At 35.2% G+C, this 8,286-nt stretch overlaps 1 non-coding gene across 1 annotated transcript; it reads right to left on the bottom strand.

Moving 5' to 3' along the window:
• Positions 1 to 1,334: 1,334 nt before the first annotated feature.
• Positions 1,335 to 1,441, bottom strand: LOC123829847. Its single transcript, XR_006787655.1, has one exon. It is a non-coding gene; the product is annotated as a U6 spliceosomal RNA (small nuclear RNA).
• Between the last annotated feature and the right edge of the window lie 6,845 nt (positions 1,442 to 8,286).

The following is an 8,286-nucleotide window of genomic DNA, read 5'->3' as shown; positions in this document are numbered from 1 at the left end:
TCATTGAATGAAAAGAAAAATAGCTTCACATTTCTCAGTGTGCGACTGGACCAAGATGATCATTCTGCCTTCTCATTACATAAAACCTTCTTTTCCAGAAGCAACAAATGGAGATGCTATTTATAGGTCACTTATCAGTCATATCACATTAAACTTTTCTCCTAGATCTTTTTCAGAGTTGAGTCTTTTCTGAATCCCATGCAAATGAGAACAAAATAAGTAACATATTTGACTTTCATTTGTGTGTTTTAACATTGAAAGTTGTGAAAGTATACTAAATAGCTAAAGGAGAAGACAGAAGTGCTGATCTCATGAAAAGCTCATGCTGTGCCCATGGAATATGGGACATGGCCAGGGACTCTTATTTTGCTAATGGATTTTTTCTGAGCAGAGTGGTCCAAGAATGTCTTCTATTTCAGGGCTTGCAACTTAGACAGCTAGAGAGGAAACTAACGAAAGAATCCATCAGAACACGATTCTCAGTTTCACTTAGTCAGAGTTAAAAGAAACTTGGGCAGTGGATTAGGAAAACAGCCTGTAATCAGATCACTGACCCCAGTGAGGCCCTGTCATTAAGATTGTAGTGTTGAGCCTGCAAGCCTCTATTCTTCTGATTAGGCAATTTACTTTATTTCTACTCTTCTGTCTGCCAAAACATTACATTGCAAAATGCTTTCTAATTCTCTAGACTTCTAAAATGTTGTTCTGAGGAAAGGAAAAGGAGAATGGATTATCTTATTTAGCTATCCATCACGATGCAACCAGAAAACACGAGGGATTTATAGATAATATTATACAGCAACACAGGCAGCGGATGGGGTAGAAAGTCACAGATCCTTGCTGAGTCTGGAAAGCCTGAGGTACTTGCCTTCCCTCCTCGGGGTGTGGGAACAGAGTGATTACTTACACCAGTCAGCCGTGCAGTTAGGGGACAAACTGGGGCTGCATCTTCACCAAGCTGATTACTGCGGAACTTCACAAAATGATGGTGCAGTGGCTCGGCTTCCACAGCTGTGTGGCATGAATGAGAATTCTTGCCATTACCTTGCATGTTTGTTTTGATGCAATAGTATACGAGGAAGTGTTTTTAAAAGTTTTTATTTATTATTTATTTATTTATTTATTTTTTATTTTAATCATTGTTCAAATACAGTTTTCTCCTTTTTACTCCCAATCCGGTCCCCCCTCCCACCCTCCCCACTTCCCTCCCATTACCACCCTCCCCTTAGTTTATGACCATGTGTCCTTTAAGTTTGTTCCTGTGAACCCTTCCCATTGTCCCCTTCAATTCCCTCTTCTCTCCCCTCCGGTCACGGTCAGCCTGTCCTCTATTTAAAAATATGGAATGCTTCACGAATTTGCATGTCATCCTTGCACAGGGGCCATGCTAATCTTCTCTGTATCGTTCCAATTTTAGTATATGTGCTGCCGAAGCGAGCACTTAAAAGTTTTATATAAGGAAAAGAATGCTACCTAACTCATAAATTTTGACTTTGACTTTTATTTCAGATATAGCCATGGTGAGGGGTTAATATTAAATGTGGTCATCGTGTGTTTATCATACTTCTTGTTTAAGGCTAACACCTGATTATAACATTGCAGGACAATATTTTCTGGGATCATTGAAGTATTTTTATTCATATCTTTCATTAAAATTCTAAGAGACTACATGCTATTCCCATTAAAGATGATTGGAGACACCAGAAAAGACTCTGTTTTTCTCCTTATGTTAAATTCTAAACCAATACAGGAAGTCCTAATTAGCAACACCATACTTTTATGGGTTATAGAATGTCTTAGAAGTGTTTCTTTCTCATCTGACTTAGATGACTTGTAGCTAGGGTACTAACCAAAAGCTTGCTTCTAATTTGATTCCTAGGCATAGCAGATTAATTATTTGTCTTAATAATGTAACACCCTCTAATGTCATTGTTAATCCAATTAGATGCCAAGCCTCAGCCTCCCAGGCACATCCCACTGCCTGTGAGGGGTGAGTAGTCGTGAAGGAGAGGAAGGCAGCATGTAGAACATACAAAGCATAAATAATGAGTGAGGGAGAAACACAGTTGAGAGAGATGACAAAGATATCGCTGTGTGAAACTCATTTTCCTTTCCGGAGACTAACGGCATTCTGAACTGCTTGATACAAACCCTAACCTTTTCTGCAAAGGTATCTCTAAAAGAAAGTGGTTTTGTGACCCTCATTCGTGATGATTCTATAAATCAAGAAAATATCTTCAATAAGGGAAATGTCACATCTGCTTATGAACCATGTTTAATGGAGTTTGTTTTTCATGCTTTTTAAATCAAAGATTTTGTACCTCTCTTACCTGGCTTTGAAGACTGTGAATACAACATTACATTATAAATGTTAGGGAGATTATTAGCAGCTGTGTTATTTTTAAAAGTACAATGAAACATTTAATGTTTTGTGACTGGCTCCTTCAGGGGAAATTTTAACGTGGATAAAATGCAAACATATGCTGTATTTTAAAACTAATGGTCATTTTAAGAGTGCAGTTTGTTTGGTTTTAACAAAGTCATAAATTGGCTTTCCTGCCACTTGCTTCAAAAAAACAATAAGAGAGAGGGGGGATCAATAAGGCATGGGTATCTCCTTAATAGTTTACCTGACATACTGTTGGATTTTGAGTAAAATTTGCATTTCCCTCTACTGCCATATTTTCTGTCTCCCAGGGGAAAAATACCTTGCATATTTTCTCTTTTGGTACATTATATATACTGTGGAAGAAATGGTTAAAATATGAATACAGATACCCAGGTTGTGACTTCCCTTATTAATCCTGCTTACCTTTCCACCAGTGCTAACAAGCATTCCCCTTAACATCCACTTTAACATATACTCAGATGTTGGTATGAAGAACATTATGAAGGACATCAAATAAGAGTATAAAATAAAATAGTCATGTTGATGTGGCAGCATTAAAATATATACAGATATAAGAAAACAGCATTTGGATAACATATCTCAGCTATGGTATAGATTTGACACTCCCACCTCCATAAAAAAAAAAACAAACTAAGACTGGGCTAACAAAATTTTAATAAATATATTTAATATCTATAAAAATTATATTCCAAGAATCCAAATATAAATGTTATAAGTCACTTTTGGTATTAATAGCTGTGCAGAAAGAAACAGAGAATGAAAGTGACTTCTCATGATATTTACAGCAGGAAAACCTATGCTTTTATTGAATAACATGAAATACAGCCCAGGATCCTAGGTAGCATGGAATGTCCAGTGGGCCAAATTTTAGGACAGCAGCCTAAATTGAGAGGGTGCTTCCAAAGCTTCAGTTCAGGAATTAATGCAGAAGGAAAGCAGAAATGCCCAAACTAACCACTGATGCTCTTTTCCAGTACCAAGCCCTACAAAGTAACTATAATATGAAATACTCTAGAATATGACTAGAATATGAAAGACTGGAATCTGACCTAAGAAGGACAGGAGCAAAGTAAATAAAATAACTAGAAAATTTTGGGCAAGAGAGCAGAGGAGGCAGATGTAAAAAATGCTGAAACCTTTTACTATGCCAATAGGAGAGTCCAAAATCATAAATATTGGAAAGCTATTCCTTTATTGTTAGTGTTGGAATCCTTTCTTGCTATAACATAGGAACATAAAGGATTACACTAAAATCTCATTCAAATAAAAAGGAAAAAGATGATGAGAATACGGTTTTTGCAAATAATGAAATAGTGTTTCAATACGAGCTAAAATAATTTAAAACAATGGAAACTAAAAGAATAAATCAATCAACCAGATTTGGATAAACAGGCAAAGAGATAGAGATGTTTAGAGAAAAAGATTACTAAAATGATTTTACACAACTCATGAAAGATTTAAAAATAAAATATAAAATCATTTGGAAATGTAGGTCTAAACTAGAATTTTAAAAAGAGCAAATAAATACCTTGGATGATGCCTTAAGCTAAATACAAAATGGAATATGCAAAAAAAAACTTTAAGAAATTAGAGAAAATATATTAAAGAGTAAGTGGTAGATATAGAAGACTGGAAAGAACATAAAACATGTATAAAATGATTCCTCCTATAAAAACTCAAGCAATGGGATAAAAAGGATCCTAAAACTTATAATTCAAGAAAAAAGTCCTGCAATAAAAAATGTTGAACCTATATATGAAAAGGATGTACAATGTTCTTGGGGAAAGTGGTAACAACCAAATTTGAGGTACAATATAGTGAAACCTTGTGTTAAAAAAAGTACATGGGCAATGAGAAAGAAGTTCAAGTTATTTATAAGGGAAATATAAGCATTTATCAGACTTTGTAATATTATGTTGTGATGGAAGAAAATGGCAGATCATTTTTGAGGTGAGTAAAGGGAGGAAAATGGAAGCTAAGAATTTTATATCTGACCAAACTGACCTTTAAGTGTAAAAACAACAAACTGTGAAAATCATTCAGGAAATAAAGAAATGTGGATTTTTCTAAGATTTATGCTTAAAATCAATTAGACAAGCAGTTCCAAAATGGAGATGAAGTACATAAATTCTGATAGTATTGCATATACACTAACCTGCAGAACTAGGACTAATTAAGGATATGAGGGCAACAATGTAGGAGGGAAAAGGCACATGCAAATATGAAATAAATTTATTAATATTTAAAAACATAACCATAGTACAGCTATTAAAAATGAGAGATGTATATATTACATGGAAAAGAGAATAGGCTCACTTATTGCCTAATAAAAATTAACAGATGATAAAAGGTTATTAATACAGATTAGATACATGAAAGAGAGAAGAGGGTTACTAGTTAATTTCCATAGTGTTTAGAGTAGGGAACTAATACAGAATATCTAAAATAGAAGGGAATAATGGTACTATATAAAAACATGAAAATAAACATAAAAACTGGAAGAAAAATACCTTTTTAAATAAGAAAATACATATCCTCATAAAAAGGCAGCAAATAAAAAAGACATTAAAACACAGCAAATAAAAGAAATTACATGAAGAATTACAGTAGGACAGAATTTGCTTCAACATATCAACAATCATAGATGGATGCACCTTGCAAACAGTAAGCACAAAACATGTATATTAGCAATATTGATATCAGATGATGTGTGCTTCAAAACAAAGCATATTACCAACATAAAGAGGGACAGTTACATAATGATGAGGGAGTCAATTTATAAGAGACATAGCTATCCTAAATGCTTCTGTACTAATAACAGTTTTAAAGTACATGGGGGAAATTTAAAAAAACAAACAAAAAACAAGAGAACCCAACCATATTAATAATGTATCAAATGAAAACAGTCTAAACATGATATTTAATTGTTAAGATTTAAAGACTGGACATAGACTTCAACCCTGAATTTACAGAAAACACTACAAATACAAAGTCAGAAAATTTGAAATAAAAGAAATATAAAGTGTGAGAAATATATGTAATACAAAACTAACCATAACAAAGCTTGGGTGGCTATATGTTAATGTCAGATATATACCATTCATGACAAAGGTTATTACAGGAGATATAGAAAGCTATTACAATTTTATAAAAGCAAGTGCCAGGTCAAGTTTTTGATGGTGTTTTTATATCTTTAATATTCTTCCGGAGATATAAATATATATATATTCCTTTAGAATATAAAAGGAATGTATATATAAATATATATACACATTTGTACAGAGAACATATAATTAACTTACAATTTAATACAGAGACAAACATGTTAGTAAAAATGTGCAAGATTAGAATAGACATGACACAAAAAAGATAAAGAAATGGCCAATAGTCATTTGAAAAGATGCTCAATATCATTTATCATCAGAGAAATGTAAACAAAAATCGAGTTAGCTCCTGAATCACTGAAATTTAAAGACTGACAGAGCAGTAAAATTATTTACAACAGTCTCAAAGTGGATTTATCAGTATTCATCAACCAGTGATTGAATATATAAATTGCTTAACATTCATAGAATGGAATATATGTCTACAATAAAACAAAATGAACTACTGATATGCTAAAAAATTGGATGTATCTTATAGACATTATGAAGATTAGAAACATCCAGACACAAAAGATTACACACTTTATAATTTCATTTAAAGAAAACCTTAAACTGGCAGAATAAACTATAATGTGTTATGCCACAAGAGCTCATGCCAACATGTGGAGGCTTCCCATTAGCTACAAATGGGCATCAACAATAATAGCTGCAATGGGTTGGAAACACATCACACATGTTTATATTCAAGAGTTTATAGTGACTCAAAAATTTAATTTGTTTATATTAGAATGAATGCTAAGGAATAAACATGAATGCTTAGAAACAAAAGGGAATCAAGCATTTATTCTGCCTTTCTTACACCATGTGCCCTAAATAATTGATGAATAGTTGATGAATAGTTGATGAATAGTTCCTTTTTATGGAAATATATCAGATAAAATATGAAGAAAAAGTGGTAGAATTAGATAAACAATCACCATTTTGCAATCCTTGTGGAAATAATGATCTTGTCATTGAGCATCAATGACGGCTAAGGCCACCCACAGGCAAAGAGGAGACAGCCAGATTTAATGCAGCTCATGATAGATATATTCATACTGTATATGAAGCATCCTTAACAAAAGGAATAACCTAAGTCTTTGCAACCTCAGCCCTGACCAGTGTGGCTCAGTTGGTTGGACATCATTCCACAAAGTGAAAGGTGCTGGTTGATTCCCGGTCAGGGCACACGCCTGGGTTGTGGCCTGGTTTCTGTAGGGGTGCATGTTGGGAACCGCCCTGACTGGTATCAGAGGCTGAAACCCCCGCCTAGCTAAGGCTAAGGGAACGCCCTTGGAACCGTGAACCGGCAAGGGGACAAAAGCTTATCTCCCTGGCAGGAATGCTGTTTCTGCTGCTGAACCCCCAAAAGCTTGGTCGGTTAGCCAAAGACGGGTAAGATTCCCCACGGGGGGAACAACCCAAGCCAGGCACGATCACTTTGGGAGGCCCCCCAAAAGAAGGACTTGGGGGGCTGCAGCAAAAGGGTGTGATGGACCCTCACTCCTCGGCTTTGACAAAGTCTGAGTTCTCAGCGCCTGGAAGAAAATCTCCTTATCTCTCGGTGGCCTTAGTTCCCGTGCTCCACCTAAGCCTGAAACAATGACAGGGTGGTGCAGCTCTGTACTGAGAAGCGTGGATTCCCCCGGGGTGATCAGGCCTAAGAAAGAACATGTAAATTACTGTGAAACCTTCTTTGTTTAGAACGCTCTCAGTTGAATGAGAAGGGTCTTAGGAGGAAGTTATTTTGTTCCTCAGCCTTACAGCTCTTTGACCCCAACTCAATAGACCGGCAGAGTTCTTTGTTTTCTATAGTTCCTTACTTCCCCTAATGAGTACTGTACTTTACCTGAATTATTATGCAAAATGAGCCTAATAAAAGCAGGTATGGACGGTAAATCAGCGCGCTCCCCACTAGGGGGGGTGGCCATTTCGTCCCTACTTCTCCACAGAAACTAGTTTGTCTCTGTGCATGTGTTGTTATTTCTCGCGTGTTTATTGTCGAGCCATCCACAGCATTCCGTGGTCACTGCTGGCCGGTGACCCACGCGCAACAGGTGCATGTAAGATGCAACCGATTGATGTTTTTCTCAAGCTTTGATGTTTTTTTCTTTTCTTCTCTCTTTTTCCCTCCTTCCTTCTCTCTCTAAAAATAGAAAAATAACATCTTTAAAGATAAACATTAGAATGAATACATAAATAAATCCGTGTAACCTCTGTATCTAAATATCAGTTTTCAGAAAACACAGCAATATGTTAAAAGTGACCACAAGAATGCTCTCAACAAAATTCAGACTGTGGGATACTATGGGGAAAAAGACTTGGTTGCTTCCACACATAAATTATAAGGATTAAACAAAGGTAGGAAGACCATATAAATGAAAAGAGACCTTTCTATTCATTGCAATGTATGGACTTTATTTGGATTCCAATTTGAACAAATATTTCATTAACTTCTATGAGATTATCAGGACAGTCAGAATAAATGAACATTAGATATTGGTTTATATTAAGGGGTCTTGTAAGGTTTTTAATTATTTTAATGGTGTTGTGGCTATATTTTAAAATAATTTTTTACAAAAATATTAAATTATTGAAATCTTTTATGTTTGGGATTTGCCTCAGCACAATCTGGTTGGTGTGATATTGGATCTAGATGAAGCAAGATAGCCCATGAGCTGCTCCTTATTGAAATCTGGTTAATGGATGCTATGGGGTACTTTATACAACTTT

Source organism: Phyllostomus hastatus, unplaced genomic scaffold (genome assembly GCF_019186645.2).
Source record: "Phyllostomus hastatus isolate PE091 unplaced genomic scaffold, TTU_PhHast_1.1 phas_scaffold_114, whole genome shotgun sequence".
Lineage (NCBI taxonomy): Eukaryota > Metazoa > Chordata > Mammalia > Chiroptera > Phyllostomidae > Phyllostomus > Phyllostomus hastatus.
This window is presented reverse-complemented; position numbering and strand designations above follow the sequence as displayed.